Below are 21,782 nucleotides of genomic sequence, written 5' to 3'. Positions count from 1 at the left end.
GCCTCCCTTCCAAACTTCTTCAAATACTCTCTCTCTCACTCTGAGAGGGATCCACAGTTCTCTTGTGGTTGTTAACCACTAGAGGAAGTACCTCCCCGCCCTCACAGTGAGCTGTCAGTCAAAACACACGTCTGCTACCTAGAGAGCAAAACAACCTCATGAACAGTCTGCCACAGTGACTGCTGACAAATCAGGATATTAAATTATTTTTGCACCAATCTGCCACTGACATCAGTGTAAAGCGGAGGGAGAGTTGAAGCGATGGCAAAGCAGAACGTCTGTGTGAGGAAAACACTTGGTCACAGCCAGCTGTATTTAAATCTTCTCCATAAAAAATGTCTAGACAACTTTCATTTTAGTCATTTGCTGATCACTCTCACTTTTGAATTATTGTGTAATCTTCAGAGGAACATTAGTCACTTCTAGGGTCGGATTCCTTGGAGATCTTATCAAACTACTATGCAAGTATTGCGGTTTATACCCAAAGTGAAGCATATGAAAAACAGCCAGTGTAGCTGCTTTAGTGAACATGATACGTGGTTTTACATCGTCTGAAAATACACAGCTTCAGATCCAACTTCCAACTTTTCTACTTTATTGTTTCAAGGGGAAAATTGTCTTTCAATCAGCACACAAAGACTTAAAGACACACATAAAACATCATATATTACCTAAAAAACATAACACAAATATGTAAAACAAACGCTACAACCGCCACACAAGCTCACATGAGACGACGTGCATCAAGTGACATCATAATGTACATTTGGGATTCAAATTATTTTGTATTCATGCAAATTTTACTTTTAGATCTTCAGCAGATGCTTTGATTAATATTACCAGGGCCAAAACCAGTCATCTTAATCATGAGGTATGAAATCAATCTGATCAAACAATTGAATGTGCAGATACAAGAAAGAATTAGAAATACTTGCATCCTGTGCCTACGTCCCATAACCCATCACATATATCACAATCACAATTGTAAGTTTGTTTAATCTAGAAAGAGGAGGAGTTTTCTTTTTTTCTACTGATCAAAATGGAAAATAAAATTATAACTTCGAAGCAGCTGTTGTTCGGTGCCAGTTTATGTCTTTACAGATCATTTAGTCAATCTGAGAATGATAGCAGATTCCAATCCTGTGTTTTGAATTTTAGTTGTTGCTCAGTTCCTGAGGGAAAACCTCTGCAAACCATTATGATGTGGATATGTTATTGCGATCCTCTACATTTCTGTGGTCCAGCTTCACTGAGGGGCCAAACGAGAGTTTGCAGTAGTTTTCCACCCATAGCGGTATGATACTCTGGTGAAGCATGGGACAAAAAGCTACCCTGGTCCATGACTCAACTCGTGAGTTCTTGTAACTGAATGACTCAAGACCTAGATATCTGCATCAAAGAAAAAAAAATCTCACAGGAGGAAACCAAAAGGGGAAAAACTCTGCAGTGAAATGGACCAAACCTGCAGAGAAATGCTCGACATCTGCTGGGAAAGTTGACACAGCACACGCCCTCAGTTTTTCAGTAACACTCTGCTCCCCACTCACACTGTTATACAAGATTCACACCTGAGAATGTCCTCCTTCATCAGTTTGTTTTAAAGTTATCTGTGCAACTGCAATATCTGCTCCGATTACCATCACTCACATGATCTTAATATAAATCTGATTGCTTGAAATCAGAAATCTGCCAATAAGATACAAGAAGTGGTGGTGAAATGTTAAAGTATACAGTATATGTCTGAGGTCATTTAGACACAGGGTTGCTATCAAATAGTTTCTCCACCAGAGAGCACTGACACATTTATTTTTCAAATGTTTCAACGTGCTCAGTACATAGTTTGATCGTAATTTTAAAAAAACAAATTTGAGCTGTCTTAATAAAAATGTTTGCCTATATGTTGAGGGTGTCGTTGCTTGAGAGTCGCTTTGGATGAAAGCGTCTGACAAACAAAAATATATAGTTGCAGAAATAATGGCCGTTTTCTCTCTATGATTTTATTATTCAGCTGAAAAAACCTGTTACAGGGAGAAGGTCAGGGTGAACGGATACATAGTGTACAAAGTGTGTGACCTTTGGCTTTTTTTTATCCATCATGGGTATCTTTCCCTAACCTTGAACAAGCAGATTAAGTCGCATAAGGATAGAAGATTAAAAAATGCTCATTTTTCAACAGTGATTCAACAGTCATGTGGGTCATTTTGGAAAGCAGGATGACAAACAATCCTTCTTGTTATGTACTATATCGCTGTGAGGACTTGAAGCTCTGACGCTCATAAAAAGTTAAAGAAAAACTGTTAAAGGAATAGTTTAAACACACTTATTCACTCTCTTGCTGAGGGTTAGAGTAGAAGACCGATACCCTGCAAAGAAGTCACGCTGCCCGACTGCTGTTTGCAAAGAAATAGTTAAAAAAAATCACAACTTGTTTTCTTTTTATTTTTAATTTGTGAGTTTTAGAGGTGCTGGTATGTGTATTTTTAAACTTTGGATACTTCAGGTCTTTACGCTAAACTAGACTAATTGTCTTCTGGCTCCGGCTCCAAACTTCACGCACATACACGAGAGTGGCGTCAACTTTCTCATCTAACACTCAGCAAGAAGACAAACACACGTATTTCCCGAAATGTCAAATTCTTCCTTCAACCTAAGTTTGGAAACTTTGCAAACTTTTTCACTTTCACATGAAACTTTACACCCACAGTACACAAAAAAAAAAAAAAAATCAGGTGTTTCTTTTTTTAAGCGGTTGTTATGTATTTATCCGGTATTTGCCTCAAGTAGACTTCTCTATGGCGCCAGACGTGGGTTGCAAGTAGATTTGTGACACAACTGCAGAACCTCTATTGGGTGTCTCACTATATGGCTCCTTAATGATAGCTGGCAGCGAGAGCATTCCTAATTTACTTTCACTGGCTGGATTTCCAAACACAGTCTGGGATTCAAACCGGCAACTTTCCAGCTATACGTACACCTCTTTAACTTCTAAACTCGCTGTCACCACAAATTCTTCCACAATCACCGACAGGATCCCCCGACATAATATGAGGCAGAGGCTAAACCACAATGAAGTCAGTGTTTAGGTCCTTCTGCCAGTCTGCCAGCTACCTCACCACACTGGTTTCACATTCCACAGCAACCTCGTTGACTTCTCTCTCTCTCTCTCTCACACACACACACACACGCTGCTATTTGGAGGTATTGTGAAGGCACGCACATAGAGGACCATATGTATCTAGGCACGCATGCAGACTGAAATCACTCCAGCAGGCATGCGCAAGACTCATAGCCACACGTGAGCCCTCCACCTCCAGCAGCTCCTCCCCCTCTTTTCCCTCAATGACCTGCCTTTGGGCAGCATGCCCGGACCCTCTTATGGATCCCCTACTGCCTAGCAAAACACATACTTTGGCTATTCACACACTTGCACACAAACATATTGTGCACATGAGCACGGACACACACTCACTTACAGTGTATATTCTAAACACATGTAAGGAGAAGCACTTTCACACACACACACACACACAGTACATGTGTACATGCATACATATGAATGACATGTATTCAGTCACACCTATATTCTGTGCACTGGAGCTCTTTGAGGAACTTAAACCTCATGCATACTGTGCACACTTGCAACATGCAAAGACACACCAAGTCACACTTTCTGATAGAAACGTAGCAAAAAGCTGAACCTTTTTTCACACAATTATATGTAAAACTTTACACACATACACAGAGTGGATGCCCCCACGGGTGTAACGTACGTATGTTAACACACACATGAGAATATCTTTCCTCCTCTGACAGGAAACCTTCGCCCTGATCTGGCCTCTCCCTCGCCTGTATTTACTCCTCTGTTTCTCTCTCTCTCTCTCTCTCTCTCCTTACTTCCCTCCCTCTTACTCCTTCCTGTGGTTTTCCTCTCCCAGTCCTCCAGCAGAGCATACCTCTCCTGTTCTCCTCCCCTCTCCTCTGCACCTCCCACTCCCTTTTTTCTTCTCTCCCATTTTTTATTCTCCCGTGCATTTTTGAACTCCTTTTCCCGTATTTCATGATTATTTCTTGTCATTCTGTTATAACAGATGCCCAAAAAAGAAAACATCTCCCATTAGCGCTTTCTTTCATTTTCCATCATGTATGGTTGTGTTTAACACACTTCATTTAATAGTGTCTTCCTGATTTTTTCCTCTCGGTCCTTTCAACAGAAAATAAATCGGATGAATTACAAAAAGAAGATAAAATCTCAAGTTTCTCAAATCATGAGCTGGATTGAAGAATGAATGCTGTTTTCAGAAGTAGGAATTTTAGGGGTTTTTTGAAGGAGGTCAGTGGATTTCAGGGTTTGATGTAAAAGTAGAGAAGGTATTAGAGGAGGGAGGAGAGACATAAGACCATCCATCACTCCTGGAACGATGTCAGTCCTTGTTTTTTTAAGGGGTTACATCCTTTGATCATTCCATCCCACGTCCTTATAAGGTATTACGCAATGCCGCTGCAACAGCACAGATGACAGGAGGCTTTGTTTTTGTGACTCAGAGGCATACAGAGTCATGAAGAGGAAGACTGTAAAGGCTGACGTGAATTCATGGGAAATGGCTAGAACTGAGAGAAACTGGACACCTGTTTGAAAAGCAAAGAGCCGTGCTCGTTTCAACGCATAAAAACAACAAAAACAAAGACAGAGCAGGGTTTGCATTGAGAAGGAAAAGGGATCTTAAGGGCATATGTGGGGTTGAGAAGGATCGAAGAATGGAGAAAACAGCGGGGGGTTCCTCTTACCACACAAATTGTGGTGAGATGGAGACATAATGAAACATAATGTAGTTTTTGGAGACAAATGTTTGTTTTTTTTTAAAGAAGGAAGACAAAAAAGAGCTCTTCGTCTGTTATTGGCATCCAAGTATTTTTTCAAATAGCACACTATGTTTTTGACTTCTTCATCTTCAAGGGCCCACGACTATGTAGATCATCCAAAACAGTAATGACCATATCACGTTTCGAGCTCAAGTCACAAAAACAAAACCACCGCCACTGCAGTTAGGTGGTTTTCTGCCGCCACGGCAGCGAAAGGAAATTTACTGTCAGTGTTCACAACTTGTGAATGTGTTGAACCACTGTTTTATATGTCAGCTCTGATTCACAGTACACTCTCTGTGCCAGCATTTGAACGAGTGAATTTCCCTCAGGATGCGAAAAATGGCATCGCATGGGGAGACTGGGTGTGAGCGGGTGGTAAAAAAAAAAAAAAAAAAAAAAAAAAGAACGGCAAATAGAAAAACTGAGAGAGAAGAAAGCGGGGGAAAGAGAATGGCTGGAGGGAAAGACAGAAACTGAAGGAGTCAGATGTGGGCTCCCACCCTTTCCTCTCCTCACTCTATTCCCATTTTTTTGTCTCAGTATTATCCTCCCTCTCTCTCTCTCTCCCTCTCTCTCTCTCCCTCTCCCTCTCTCTTGCATCTCAACAGCGCTAAGTGATGCAACTCTGCAGAGCTAGTCTGCAATAGCCACCAGTAGAGCCTGCAGTGTCTCTCGCACTGACACTGGCGTCTTCACCACTTAGGAGGGGAGTGGTGGCGGCTGTCAGGGGAGGAGGAGTGGGGGAGTAATCTCTCAAGACAGGGATTATTAAGTTCTTTGCTTGAAAAATGCTCTTTCCAGACTCTCTGTACATCTCTAAACTCATTTTTGAATCACTCTAAGACTCAGTTCAACTTTTTAAAAAGGAGTCGCTGCAGAAAGCCAGTTGATCTTTGTACAAAACAAAATAAAGATGGCTGCTCTGGCAAGTTGCGAGTGTTTTATAAAAACTGTGGAACTTATTTGAAACAGCCACTTTGGGACTTAATATTTTTCATACTATTAGCATTTGTCATAAAGTGGTTCAAGGAATGTGACAAGGAGTTGAGTCCATGAAAGAGATGTATTTCAAAAATGACATTTACTGAAACTTATCTAACATAAACGGTAAAGTGTGGAAATCAGTAACGCATGTGTGGGGTTGTTTTTGTAGAGCAAAAGGAAGCAGCCACTGCCTGAAATGCAGAGTGGATGCCTGCTTAAGGAAGGGTGGAAAGGTGCTGTTGGACTAGATTTTGCTTGCTAAAATTTACTTACGTGGTGTGGCAAAAAAGGACAGGAAGCAGCATGGGGACGGTTGTTAACATAGATTACGGGAGCTAGCATGGCTAACGGGCTAACAACAACAGATTTTATCAATCACCTATCGCTGTCCTTGCACACACTACAGCCAACCAACCTTCTCCCCTCTCTGCTGCCCGTATTATTTTGCAGTGCAGGTACATAAACAATAGACCATTCATATTTCCTGAATCAGAGTTCAACGCAACCCTCTTTCTCAAACATTGGAGAGATTTTGCGATTGCGATTTTACGTGTCAAAGTTCAATTAGCTTGAACTCTGCACAAAGTGAAAGAGGCAGGTTAACTCACAACACATCTCATCCACTAACTCTTATAAATGAAGGGGAAGCAAAATGCAGTTGACTGCACCTGAAGACTAAGCTCATTGGCCAGCTAAAAGCCCAGGTGAGCTGCAGCTGACGAACCTCCTCAGTCAGCCAATAGACCCTTTTCAAGGCATCCATTTTAACATGTCATACCAGGAAAAGCACGAGAGTAGTTAATACCATGAAGTATAGCTGCATTATGTGTGCAGGTTTCACGGCCCTTGTGTTGGCCTTGTATGCTGGCACACTGGCATGGCTTACTGGGACATCTAAATGGAACAGGAGACATTGTTAACGTTATTAGTAACACCTGTGCTTTTCCTGCTATGACAAAATGTCTGAGAAGTAGACATGGTGGGAGGACGCACTGCAAAAAGGTATTACTAGTATTTAGAAACGTTACTATTTTTGTACGCCTTCTCTACATCACCACTTACTGTAACCGAATCTTTCTATTTTTCCGTCAATTCCCATCCATCCACCCAGCACTCAGTACTATCATGTAACCGTATCTGTACAGTATACTGTATCAATCAATAGTGTCTGCACATCAGAATTTCTTATTCTACTTATACCAAAGAAGGGGGGTTTCTCAAAACTTTCACAAGTCAGAAACTATTGACAAAAAAATGTCTGGAAGTCGATTTTGTGGTCTTTGTAGTGTTGCACACCTGGCACTGCCTGAAATGTTTCAAGCAGGCTAAAACAAGTCATATTCAGCATAGTCTAGTCTAAGTCAAAGGACGAAAAAAATACAATTAGTTATGTTACAGATGATAAAGTTTAAAAGCAGAGCATTTTTCTATTAAATATGTTAATACTACTACTATATTAAATGGTGAACTTGGTTGTCAGTTGTTCTGAATCTTTTTTTTTTTCCTACTGACAGAAGTTCAAATATCCCAGAATGCAATGCAGCCTTGACACATGTTGCATTCGTAATAGGCAGAGTTCCATTTTTCTCAAGTGAAAAAAAAACTCTCTATAATGGAACAAGTTCAGACACAGTCCCTGCGTTGTCTAAATGCCTTCTGGAAAATGTTGAAAATCTAACTGAAGTACATGAGGCAGGTTGACAGAAATTGATCAATTACACATTCTTGTCGCAACATACCAGTAACTCCTGGAGTGGTATATGAAGGTGAAAATTACCTTTCAAAATGTAGAGAGCAGGTGTGATTTTTGGAAATGGAAATTGCTAGAGTTCATTTCAAACAAACAGGAGACTGTAGGTACATGAGCTGCACAAGACTACCAGAACTACAAGACTATATCAGTTGAGGAGAGTGGAAGGATGCAGCAGTGCTTAATACAGGATAAAGCAACCTCATCCCAGTTTATCCCGTCATAACTCAAAGATAAACTGAACCATATATAGTCATGATAAACAAACTGGTATCATGCTGATACCAGTGCAGAGCAAGTTTATATGGACCTGATGATGTTAACAGGGACATATCATGCTTTTTGTGATTTTCTGTTATTTTTATACTGTCAAAAGTCAAAAGCCAGGGCTTCAGCCTGCTCTGAACTCTGACTTTGCAAAGTTACCTTTATTTCTCCATTGACCTGACATCAGACTATTTGCGCAAGCCAACAAATGGTTGTCCGCTCCATAGTCTTTGTCACTAAGGTTGCTCCATGGGTCGATCACATTGTCTACTTGCATATTTCGGATCAGATTCTGGCTCAAACATCTACGGATGTATTTGAGAAGTTTATATTTTGAGTAAAGAACAAGAAAAAGAAGTGAAGTCTGACTACTGTTGTTTATTTATGTGACTTCCAGAGTTGACAGAAGTCTGCCAAAAGGCAACTTTTGGGAGCTAACTATTAAGAACAAAGTGGGCTCATCGGGAGGGGGGCCTTAAAGAGACAGGAGCTACAACGGTCTGTTTCAGACAACGGCTAAACTGAGGGGCTGCATGAATGACCAGTATAAGATAAATGAGTTTGTATAAGTTTAAATAAGTTTTTGAACTGAATGTCCTCTTTGTCCTCTGCTCTGATAAACCAACTGCACACTACTTGCCCAGCATCAAAGTTTAAAAAACATCACCACCACCCAATAGCTACATGGGAAATGCATCATCAGCTGAGTCATCATGAGTATTTAAAATTTCTGTGACCAGAGAGATAAATATTTTTTCAAGATGATAATATGTCAAAGATTGTTTTTACAGCGTGTTCTGCTGCTCCCAAGTGGCAAAAAAAATCAATTATTGCTACTTTAAAGTTTCTGGTCAACACATGGTTACAGCTCTTTCACCAGTTATATGGTAAAATCTGTTGCTGTTGTTACCTATTAAACTATTGACCAGATTTGTTTACGGTGTCCTGTTATATGATTTTAACAGACACCTGCCAGTCAATCAGAAACTAGTATTTCCCATGGCAATGGTATAAAAGTCCATGAGCATTTCTCAGTCTGCATTCTTGTCTGTATTTCTTGTGGACATGTGAAACTTAATCAGTCACCGCCAAAGTACTGTTCCAATTCAAAGTCTGCATCTAGCCAAGTAAAGTCCAAATGACTGGAAGTGTTCTTGCTCAGCTTGTTTTAATGAGGATAAATTGGGAGCTGACTTGTGTGGACTTGAGATAGCCAAATATCCCAGAATGCAGTGGAGATTTTGAGACAGACTAAAAGTTGTTATCTTTTTCATCCTAAGACTGCTATTATGTCATTTTCGGAAAAGTGAGGACCCACTGGCCAGGTGAGATTGGTCGGTTATCTTGGGAGCTGGGCTGCTAGTGGAAAACAGTCTTATCTCAGCAGTCCCTTCAGTAATTTACCACTGGTTCTCTTGTCCCTGTACCTCCTTAAATGTTGAGATATCACCACATTAGAATAAGAATGTATATGTAAATTAAAATGAGAAGATCAGATAATATAATTGATTGCATCTCACTGTCAATTGGGTTATTTTTTCTTCTGAAAAAGTCTGTTCGTGGAGCTTTGAGTTGAGATGATTGTGTCACAATACAGTAAGGTACAGTTGTGTTGAACTGTAATCACCAGAGTTAGTGGTGTTAGCAGGAACGCTGTGGTTCCACTTGCAAATAATTGTACTATGTCCTCCTGTCCTCGGGAGTATGTACTCCCACGTTAAACTTGCCAAGTTCGAACTCCTAAGTATGCAAGTCCAAACTTGGCATACTCTGTATTGAGGAAGGCCTCGTCTAAAGGCCATGAGGGTCTTTTTAAAAATAGAAATCTTTACAACTCTGAAATTATATTTAGAGTTTGATTCATACATCTTGTTCATAGCATAACTGAGTACAAACAATGAGTTTGGGAGAGACATCACAGTCTTCCACAAACCCAAACACTGGGATGTACTGAAGGACAAGAAGACGGCAAAACATTAAACAGGCCGCAGCAATTACACCACAGGAGTTGACACAATGTGAAAAGATGGCATCCCTGTATTTACAAGTATTGTACATTCATTTTGTACCATGAATCTTCCTCTTTTTCAGCAATTTAATTGTGTTAGAGTTTTGTTTGAGCCTCTGAATTAAGACTTATTTGTGTCTTACTGTCTCACTCTCCCACCATGACTTTCTTCCTCCTCTTTTTCCTTCCATATTAGTAGGTCCTCTGTACTTTTCTCTTTCTCTCTCCATTTATTTCTCTCTCTATCCCTTCTCTTCACTCATAACCCCCACCCATAATCCCTTGCACCACCACCATCCCACTGTTTGGCAGCGGGACAAGGTCAACACAGAAACCTCTTCACTTCTCTTCTCTGCTTTCCCTCCCTGTAATTCCTCACCATCAGCGGAGCAACAGATCCCTCCCCCTCCCTCTGCCCCATCCTTTCATCCACCGCCGAGGAGCGAAGGAAGTCAGGGAAAGAGAAAGACTAAAGATGGAGAAGAGGGTGAAGGAGAAGTCCGTGGATTGTCGACGAAGAATGAGTGCATATATCCTGGGCTGTGTTGAAAGTATAAAGACGGGGAGGACGAAAGAGGGAAGGAATATTAGGAAATGAAAGGCAGAAAGAGGAAGGAGAGGAGTTGGTGGAGAGAGACAGAAAGACTGCGGGTGAAAAGTGTTTTTAACCTTCCTTGTCAGGCGAGACAGACGAGGCCAAGAGCGGTTCCAGAAATCAATCTTTCTCCGCCTCTATCACTCATTTTCCTTCTCTTTCTTTCTGTTTTGTCCTTCTCTTTCCCTCCATCCCTCTCATTCCATCAGCCCTGTCATCCAGACCTAAAACACACAAACACATGCGCCTCACATTCCTACGTGCAGAGCAGATTCACCCAATTTGTTTCCACTGCGTGTGTGTGTGTGTGTGTGTGTGTGTGTGTGTGTGTGTGTGTGTGTGTGTGTGCCAAGCCTGTAAATAATAACCAATCCCAGCTGTACTGTGGGCTGTTCCTCTCGTTCTCTGTGGGGAAACAAAGAAGGAGAGAAGGAAAGAAAAGAAAAAAATAGAGGCTCCATCAAATAACAGAGTAATGAGCTGGAAAAAAGTCAGCAGAGAGTTAAGCAGGAAGAATTAATAATGTTTTAATGCTAACAGACATTATGAGTCCTGTACAACTGTTAGTCAGTGGTCTCTGTGTATGCTGTAGGAGCTGCAACTTTTATTCCTTTCAATGTGGAGTTTCAGACTTTTCTATCCCACCAGCAGGCACTTGTGAGGACAGAAATACTGCTCCACAGGTAAATAAACTCTATAGTTTCCTTCCAAATACTTCAAAACAATGCATCACTATAAGTTGCCTTCCTCACACTGGGGGGGAAATCGCCTATCAATTTCATACTGATTTTCCGGGTTTATGTGAAGTAGCTCAGTCTAATTGGGGCTGAATCTTAACAAAACAGAGTATACTTGTTTTCTACCTTAAGGGAAAGGAAGGAGTTTGAGATGAAAACAGGAGATTAGGAGAGAACAACAGTGAACAATGTTGATAGACGTAGCGAGAAAGATCGATGGACAGGAAGGGAATTAGCAGAGAAAACAAGTTAACTGTTGAAAGTTCAAAGTTGACTTGAATGCACTTGTTAATACAAATATTTCCCTCTTAGGATTCAGTCTTGTGTAGGGCTGCAACTAACAACCATTTTCACTATCAATTATTTTCTGGATTCATAGATAAATTGTTTGGCCTACAAAATTTTAGAAAACAGTGAAAATGTCTGTCACGCTTTCCTAAAGCCCATGGTAATGTCTTCATAAGACTAAGAATAGCAACAAATCACAAAACACAAGCTGGAAATGGGGAATGCTTTTCATTTTCATCAATCAACTAATTGATTAATTGACCAATTGTTACAGGTCTAATCCTGTGTTTAAAAAGTTTTAAATCAGTCCATTTCCAAAGTCAATCCTCGCGGAGTTAAAACTTTGACACACAATTGCAAATTATGTTGACAGTGCTAACATAAGACAGGATCCCTATCCTATGTCTCTTCAATTAACTTAGGCCTCATCGTGGTAGCTTAGTTCCGGTTTCAGCTCTTTATTGTGGCTAGCGTTAGCATGTTCTCGGGTTGCGCGACAGCCACACCAACGAGCCCCACAAGTAGTCAGGACATTAGCCATAACATTAGTGTTACTAGTTTGCTTGTAACAAAAAAAAGGCATTTATAGACTAAAATATTAATTAATGTATCAAAAACTAATCAGCAGATTGGTAATCCTTGGTGCATTCATCTGTAGAAGAGTGCTACAAGTGAGAGGCTGACACTGAAGTCAACATCATCAAAGCAGTCATGAGAAAAGAGAAAGATGAAGGAAAGAAGAGAAGCTAACAGTCCATCCATTGTTATCCACATCTATGAGCCACTGGGACACAGAAAAAGTCCATTTCTGATCCTACGCCCATCTGCCATGGCACTTGATCCTTCTTTACAATCGTAATTCCCTCCCTCGCCAACACATCTTTTTTTTTTCTTCCTTACATATCCATTTTTTCAGATTGTCCATCTGTCCGTCCATCCCATTCTCGTGAACGCGATATCTCAGGAACGCCTTGAGGGAATTCCTTCAAATTTGGCACAAACTTCCACTTGGGCTCAAGGAGGAACTAATTCGATTTTGGTGGCCATAGGTCAAAGGTCAAGGTCACTGTGACTTCACAAACCACATTTTTGACTGTAACTCTAGAATTCATATGCTTATTATGACAAAGTTTCTCACAAATGTCTAATAGGATAAAACGATGAAGTGATGACATTTTATATCCAAAAGGTCAAAGGTCAACTTTGCTGTGACATCATAATGTTCTGTAAAAACACTTTTCTGGCCATTATTCAACACCTTAACTCAGAAAACAGAATGGGAGACTGTGACCATATTTCACATTTTGTCAGATACTGAATTGGTGACACTAATCTTTGATGCCCACCTTGAAACTGTGGTGATTGTATAGTAGTATCCACATTTTAGACTTTGTAGCTTCTTTGCAGCAACATCCATATCTGAAGCTTTGTCTACTGTCATGGCTACAACTTTGTGTGCTATCAGATTTAGCTTTATTGGTCAAGCATGTGAACACATACAAGGAAAATACACTTAATACCTTTTATTAAATACCTTCAAAGTCTTCACTACAAATGATATATGAGTCTGGACACACATGGATGTAAACTGCAACTTGACTGGTTGGCAGAGTCGGAGGCATACAACCACGAAGCGGTATTTCTAGTTTTCTCTTTTTTTCATGGAGGCCTGCGTTTCGTTTGCCTCTTTCCTCAAACGCAGACCGAACAGAAAGAGACAGACAGGCAGCGAGAGGGAGGGAGGAGAGGGGAGAATAAGAAGGGAGGAGAGGGAGAAGGGGAGAGATGGAGGGGGGTGTCGGGGTGGGGTTTGTGGAATTTGGTCTATGTTTGGTTTGGAAGTAAAGGCCCCGGCTCTGGGCTCTCAGGAGGATAATGGAAAAGAGAGGGAGAAGAAAGGAAGGTTTATGGATGTGTGTGTACCCTCACAGGTGGTCGGCACATACTGATGGGGGGCCTTTTTGTGTGTCAGAAAGTGTGTATGTGTGTGTGTGTGTGTGTGTGTGTGTGTGTGTGTGTGTGTGTGCGCACGCAAGTCTGTGTGTCTACTGACTTGCGTCGGCATGATGGCACAGCTAATGCTATGTGAGCTCAAAGCATGTGTGTGCATTTGTCTTCGCAGATGTTGGCACGGGAGTACTTTAACATGTAAGAATCAGAGAAGGAAGACAGAGAGAGGAGGTGAATAAGACATTCCTAGGATGGAGGAGGAGGAGGTGGGGGGAGATGCAGGGAGCCAGTGGTTAGTTAGTGGTTAGAAACTAAGGAAGAAAAATGAATATCTGGTCCAGGGCTGGGCCCAGAAACGATACCACAACCAACCATCGAGCCAAGCAGGAGGAGAGGAGAGGAGAGGAGAGGAGAGGAGAGGAGAGGAGAGGAGAGGAGAGGAGAGGAGAGGAGAGGAGAGGAGTGGAGAGGAGAGGAGAGAAGAGGAGAGGAGAGGAGAGGAATAAAGTTGAAAAGAGTTATGTAGAGGAGAACCAGGGAGGCCTCCTCCAGCACCACCACCTCCCACCCGCCTCCCATATGAGGCCTGCTAACTCCTGCTCTGCCGCAGGGGAGAAAAAGGGGGAGTGGTGCTTTTATAGCTGGGCTGAACCCACTGAACCCATCATGTACAAACAGCAGGGAAAGTATGGAGACAACGGAGGGCCGAGGCCAGCAGCCAGCCACACAGGGGGGCTTCAGTGGTCGGGTAGGGTGGGGGTGGAGGGGTGGGGGTCAAGGTCGGGGAGCACAGGAGGGCCGGAGGTATGAGAAGAGGAGGAGAGTGATGGAGAAGATAGAGGAAAGCAGATCTCCTTCTACTCCCTCTCCACACCATCAGTTAGGGTTTGATTTATTTCTCTCTCTCTCTCTCTTTCTCTCTATTGTTTTTTCTCTTTCTTTCTTTCTTTCTTTCTTCCATTGTTTGTTTCCATCACCTTTTTTTTTTTTGCTTTCCCAATTCTGTTTCCTTCACATATTACTTATTTCATTCCTTCTTCGGCCATTTTTGCTTCCACTACTTTCTTTCTTCCTTTTTTTTCTTCACATTTTTATTTCCTTTCTTTTTCCTTCTTCCTTCTTTCCTTCTTTCTTTTTTCTTTCATACTTATATTTAACTCCTTCCTCCCTTTAGTCATTCTTCGTGCCATTTTTTTTGCTTCCTTCATTCCTTTTGCCTTTTTTTACTTCACTTCATTCCTTCCCTTCTTCGTTCCTTTCCCATTCATTTTATTTTCTTTCTGCCATTCCTTGCCACCTCTGCTGTCTTTCTTTCTTTGGTTACCTAACTCGCTCCTCTCTTTCTTGCCTTTACATTTTCTTTGCTTCTTTCTTCATTTTCATCTGACTTAATTTCTTCCATCTTTTTCTCCTTGTCATTGTTTACTTCGCTCTTTGCTTACCCCACTTTGTTCTTTTCTATTCTTCTTTTTTCCTCTTTTTTCTATATTACTTTTTAATCCCTCCTTCCATTCTCTCATTCCTTCATTTTTTAAACTAATCCTTTTGGCATTTTATGCATTTATTTGAGAGTTGACAGTAGAGATGATAGGAAATATGTGGGGAGAGAAATGGGGAAGGACGTGCAATAAAGGTACTTTTTCTTTCTTCCTTCCTTCCTTGACTTTCTTCCTTCCATCACTTTCTCATTACTCTTTCTCCCATTCCTCTTTCCCTTCACTTTCTGCTATTCTTTGCTTCCTTTACTTCCTCCCCTCCTTTTTTTCCTGTCTGGATAAACAATATTTTAACACTCACACAGTCATATATGCCATATATATGAGCAGTACTCCCACCCTGGAGCAGACAGTGTGGGTGGAAGGGGGCTGTACGGCAGACGCACCCAACAACAACAGGAAAGGAGTTCGCTTAGCTCTGCGCCTTTTTCTTAAATCCATCCATGTGCGTCGGTCCAACCTTTAGAGAACAGCATGATGCAACGAGCCTGCAACCTGCACGTTGCTGCCATCACATGAAAACCACACATTCTACAAAACACTTCACCCTGACCATCATGATGCATTTTAGAAAAATTAAGTGGGGCTGACGCACCCATGGGTCACTCCCAAAGCCAGCCCTGCCTCTCGGGACCCCGAAGGTTTTACTTCAAAATCAGTCCAGCTTGAGATAGGATGTTTTTTTTTTCTAATGCAGAGGCGTATCATCCTTTAGGGAGGATTAGGAGTCATGATCAGCAGTGCTGTCAGGGGGTTGGAGGACTTGTGGGATTTGATGACCCAAACTGCTGGGAGGAGGACAAGGGAAACAAAGGTCTTGTCTCCACCCTGCCCCACTTTGGAGTATGTGCAGTATATGCAGGCAAGCAAAAGTCTGCATGTGTATTGTTCTATGCCTCTATCAAAGTTCTCACATTTTTCAAAACATGGATTTACAGGTACACATTAGTGGTCAGACAGGCTATCTCACGTCCAACTGCATAATTATACATACTGACGTACTGTAAATTACATAATACCACAGATCCTCATAATATGAGCTGGCACCCACATTGGGAGGATGAGCAGTACATTTTAAGTTGAGGTAACTAAACATACGTGGTTAAGGTAATCTAAAGGTTGTGAACATGTTTAAAAGAAAGGAAGATTGCCTTTTGACCGGAGATGACAACCAAATCCCAGTGCTGAAGTCAAACACTGTACATCTACCTATCAACCCTGACCTCCTCCATAAGAATTGGAAGTATAAAGACATCACATGCATCCAACAACCCCTCCCTCCACACCTTTCTGAGGTGTGGGGACGCTGCATACTACAACTTTTGTATATTTCTCAAACCAACAGTCTGACAAGCACGCCCTCTTCACACAACGATTGGTACAGGTTTGAACTTCTCCATCCACCTCTCTTTTTTCTCACAAACGTACATTTTACACTTTGTAAAACATAGTTTGTTTGAAGCATGCTGGACTCTTCAGAAAGTTACCCCACATCTTGCTTTGTTACTGAACTTTTCTGTCATTAACTCATATGAACAAATAAATAATCCAGCTGTTTTCCAGGTGAGGACATGCACATTGTATATACATTACATGTGTCCAAAATCAAACACTACACAAGTATTTCATCCGATCCAAAGACTTCCGGTCTGCGTTTTTACGTTTGTATCATAGACATTTCAGTAAAAATGTTGTGTTTTTGCCAAGCAGAAGTACATGTGGGGAAAATAATATAGTTCCCAGAACAGACCCTTGAGGAACTCCGCAACTGTGATGAGCTAAAGGAAGTTAGGGCTGCAACTACCGATTATTTTCATTGTTTTGTAAATAAAATGTCAGAAAATTCTCAAAAATGTCCCTTACAATTTTCCAAATTCCAAGGTGACATCTTCAAATGTCTTGTTTTGTGTAACAATAGTCTAAAGCCCACAGATGTTTGGTTTACTATGATATAACACAAAGAAAAACAGCAAATTCTCACATTTTTGGAGCTGAAACAGAGCTTTCTATAAGCGCCGGTTGCCAGCCAAACAGCCGACTACACATGTAAGTCCAGCCGGCTATTTATTAATGTTTCATTCTAATAAAATAGTTTTGATTAAGAAGTTGCAATTCACAATGTACATGTACAACCACTATCCTCCAATTCAAAACAATGCAAGCATGATGATAAAGAAACATGCTTATCTGTCTGTATCAGTCCCACATGCTCTATATGAATGTGTGTGCACGCTCTCAGCTGAGAGGTTGTGTCCTACCAAATAGAGAGTAGGGAGTCGTCTTCAGTGTTTGACAAGTATCAGCAAATAATTGATGATCAAACACATTAAGAATTGCATTGATTGCACAGACAGGGGACATCCTCATTAGACAGGTTACTTCAGAAAATACCAGAAAAACCCGGGGGCAGCAACCTGACAATTGCATAGTAACCATTAAAAAAGTCCACTGACAGATCTGTATTCTCCATATACACCACACAGAAATGTATGGCTTCATGAATGAACAAATTAATGAATTATCTTTATTTACATTGCACTTTTTACAGCAGAGCCATCTCTAAGACACATTGCAAACACACGCTAAAACAGGCAATGTTGTCCAAGTAACAGGCCTGTGTCATGTGAGGAAAATGTAGGCTATGCCTCGGCCTCACACTCAGGATGATAGCCAAGATGAAAATGAAGACAAAGATGACTAGAAGTTGAGTTGATTCTGTAGATTCACATGATTCACATGATGTGAGTCAAGTGATTCACATGTTTTGTTATTGTAGAGTTATTTTTGGCATAGGTTTATTTTATAGCTAATTTAATTTAAAACCAATACATAGGCTAGATAGGACATGGGATTGAAAACATGTTCCCCTGGACCCTCTAGCTGGCTACTTTTTCCCATTTGCTGGTTACTCTATATCCATGTGGACAGCCCTTCAGCCAGACAATATTGGGTATTTTTGTCTGAAGAATTACTCAGATGATGAATCAATTATCAAATTAGTTTCCAATTACTTTCTTTCAATCAACTTATCATTTCAGTTTTATGTAACACTATATTTGTTTTATGTGAGAATAAAGGTACTGGTATAATAATGGTTCTTTTCACATACACATACAGGGCCTATACCAATCAGAAAAAAGTTCATCTGTTCTTTTTATATATATGTCCAGGTTTATGTGAATTACGGAGGACCTAGGAGAGATCCTTGAGGAACTCCGTGTCTGTTAAGAGCTGGATGAAGAGGAGAATGTAACTGTTTCGATAGTTTTGAAAACCCATTTTCAAAAGAGGCAAATATAACACTAACAGTGGACAAATAAGTCTCCAGTTGACTTGTAACTTTAAATAACTTGTCAGTGATCAATCAACACCTGCAGAAGTTTAAAACTATAAAGGTGTTTGTTAACTTTTAATGGACGTGGAGTTAAAAACACTAACACTGTTGATTTTTTTACACTTAAATATTAAAGATTTTTGTACGTGTAAGCCTCACATTGATAGAGAGAAGCTTTTTATAGGCTATTTGTTCTTATCACATCTGAGAATATATATATATACATATGGTATATATATACATATGGTATATATACATATCATAAGAAAAAATCCCCCCATAGGAATACAGTATATCACGATTAGCCTTGAAATAGCAGATAAAAGCCCCTTAATGTGTGATGTCAAACTCATGTCTGAGCAGCACAAACACATTTTAATACAGTTATACAAGAGCATCAATGGATTGTTAGTTACCAGCGGATGAATCTGGCAAGGACTTACCTTATGACAGCCTGTAGACAGCAAGACAGCCTCCTCTGCTCCCGGCGATCTGTCTGAAGATGCTTTTGATCCTCCGAGAGACACAAACTGAGGACACAAATGACCAAAATCAAACCAGTTTGTCCGACGTTTCCCGACGTGCCATCATCGATTAAGTTCTCAGTTGTCTCTGGATGATTTAAAAGTAAAAGAAATCGGTATTTTAAAAGCAACTCCTCCCACGGGGGGGATCGTTCAAGAGGAGAAAAGAAAATGCCTGTTGCGAGTTTTCAGATATGCAATCTAAAACCTTGTCTTGTGTGTAGTTTTCTCTCTAAGATAGAGTGACGTAGACTAAAGATATTAACGACGAGGAGGGAAAATTAATTGTCAATCAGATGTGAGGATGTAGGCTGCTATGTGAATGTCAAATCCGCAAATAGGTAGACGCTCTCCTGGAGGCGCATCGCTCAGTTGCGACGCTGGTCAACTGAGCTTCCAGCGGTGGTGATGAGGGAAGAGGCTGCCTGGGTGGAGGAGAGAGAGAGGGTGGAGAGACACTGAGAGAGACCGAGAGAGAGAGAGGGAGGGAGCGAGAGAGAGAGAGAGGAGATAGGGAGGAATGCCAGAATACAGATCCAGCCTCCTTCACCAGCTGTTGACTCTCACGACAGAAGTCTAAACTGTGCTTTGTATGTGTGTGTGTGTGTGTGTGTGTGTGTGTGTGTGTGTGTGTGTGTGTGTGTGTGTGTGTAAAAGTTGGTAAAAGGACCATTACAGCAAAATACTACATTACAAGTAAAAGTCCTACATGAAAAATCCAACTTAAGTAAAATTACATAAGTATTAGCAGCAAAAATGTACTTATTTGGTCCTTCTGATATATTAAGATTAATTAAGATTTCTTAGCTGTCATTTCTCAGCACCCACATACATTGAAATTAAATTGATCCTCTGCATTTGACCCATCCTATGCACACACACTGGGTTCAGTGGGCAGCCGCAGTGCAGCTCCTGGGGACCAACTCTTTTTTTGCTAGTGCTGTGGTCAGGGGCACTGACAGGATTATTAACCCTAACATATATGTCTTTGATGGTGGGAGGAAACCAGAGCACCCAATGGAAACCCACACAAACATGAGGAGAACATGCAAACTCCACACAGAAAGGACCTGTGATTGCCAGGGTTTGAATTCAGGACCTTGTTGCTGTGAGGTAACAGTGCTAACCACTGAGCCACAGTTATTATTATATATGATATTAGATTATTAATATTGAAGCATCAGTGTGTAAGCAACATGTTTTTGATGTAGCTGCTGGAGGTTGAGCTAGTATGAACTACTTTATATACATTTATTGGTCCAGTGGTTCCCAACCTAGGGATCGGGCCACCAGACAAATCTGAGGGGTCGTGAGATCATTAATGGAAAAAAACAAAGTTCTGATACACAAATCTGTTTTCAGTTTTTGGACTTTTTCTCTAATCTTTGATCTTTGGTGAAATATTGGATCATTTGAACATTTATTGAAATGAAACCATGTGAGAAGTTTGGAGGGAAAAACAATAACACACAAAAACTCAGAGACATCTGAAATGTGACCCTGACTACACACTGCTTTCTGTAAGATGTCAAAAGCCAAAAAGGTTGGAAACCACCAGCTTCATCTTTAACAATGTGTTGTATTTTAAAAACTTGTTATATTATCGATTGTGTCAAATCCTCATCTGAAAAGTGACTAAAGCTGTCAAATAAATGTAGTGGAGTAGAAAGTACAATATTTCCCTCTGAAATGTTGTGGAGTGGAAGTATAAAGTAGCATCAAATGGAAATACTCATACTCATACTATTAATACCACTGCAAACATTTCATAGAAACTAGAATGTAGTTATAAGCAGATATAATGACATTTTAAGTGTTTGTTAATGTACAGTATAACTTCTTATATGAATACATATTTTATATTATTACAACTCTCATTTATTATCTGTTTATCCTCCAACCTCCACTTATGGATGTCAATAGGAGGAGTTATAGATGTTCACAAATACATTAATAAACACATATATCTGCTAACAACTACATCATAGTGTGTTATAAGCATTTTATTACATCTTTATATACTGCTTATAAATGCTAAATAGGGGGGGGCTTAACAAATGTGTGTGTTATCCTTCCACCGCACTGGCTTTATTATTTCCGTGTGAGCTGTGTGACACATTTTGTTCAAGAAAAATGAAGTATGCCGCAGGCAGTGGTGTGTGATTTCAAGCAAGAATGCAGCAGAAACCCTGGAAAGCAGCTGGACCAGACAGCGTATCATTTTAGAGCATTGCACTGAGCAATTAGCCCCCACATCCACAGACATATTTAACAAGTTACTTCAACTCTGTACGGTCCCTGCCTGCTTCAAATCCTCTACCACAGTCCCAGTCCCCAAAAAGAGATTACGGAGCTCAGCGACTACAGGCCAGTCGCTCTAACCCCTGTGGCCATGAAGGTTTTGAAAGACTCATCCTGTCCCAACTTAAGTCAATCACTAACCCCCTGATGGACATCATGCAGTTCGCATACCAGACTAACAGGTCTGTGGATGACACAGTCAACCTAGGCCTTTAAAGGCTTTGTCCTCTAGCATCTAGACAGCTGGAGATCCCATGCCAGGATCCTGTTCATTGACTTCAGCTCAGCATTTAACACTGTTGTGCAAGAGCTCCTCCACACCAAGCTCTCCCGGCTGACTGCGCCTCAGTCTCTCTGTCTGTGGATCACTAACTTCCTGACAAACAGGAAGCAGTATGTGAGGCTGGGAAAGCACACCTCCAGCCCTCCCCTCCCACCATCAGCAACAGAGCACCACAGGAGGAGCACCCACCTCCTCTACTGCCTGCATATGAATGACTGCACCTCCACATGCTCCTCTGTAAAGTTCGCATATGTAGTCATTGGTCTGATCCAGGATGGGGACGAGTCTGCGTACAGACAGGAAGTGGCGCGGTCAACATCCTGGTGCAGCCATAACAGCCTGGAGCTAAACACCCACAAGACAGAAGAGTTTATAATTGACTTCAAGAGAGCCTTGGCATTA

The 21,782-nt window shown here is 41.0% G+C and overlaps 1 protein-coding gene across 1 annotated transcript in view; it reads right to left on the bottom strand.

The window, feature by feature from the left end:
• The window catches only part of LOC122979853 (zinc finger protein GLIS2-like), a 32,010-nt gene extending 12,803 nt beyond the window's left edge, over positions 1-19,207 (bottom strand). The window contains exon 1 of the mRNA XM_044347628.1: positions 18,716-19,207. The gene's annotated coding sequence lies outside the window, so the exon portion shown is untranslated. The remainder of the gene's footprint in view (positions 1-18,715) is intronic.
• Between the last annotated feature and the right edge of the window lie 2,575 nt (positions 19,208-21,782).

The sequence above is a fragment of the Thunnus albacares genome, chromosome 3 (assembly GCF_914725855.1).
Source record: "Thunnus albacares chromosome 3, fThuAlb1.1, whole genome shotgun sequence".
NCBI classification, from domain to species: Eukaryota; Metazoa; Chordata; class Actinopteri; order Scombriformes; family Scombridae; genus Thunnus; species Thunnus albacares.
This window is presented reverse-complemented; position numbering and strand designations above follow the sequence as displayed.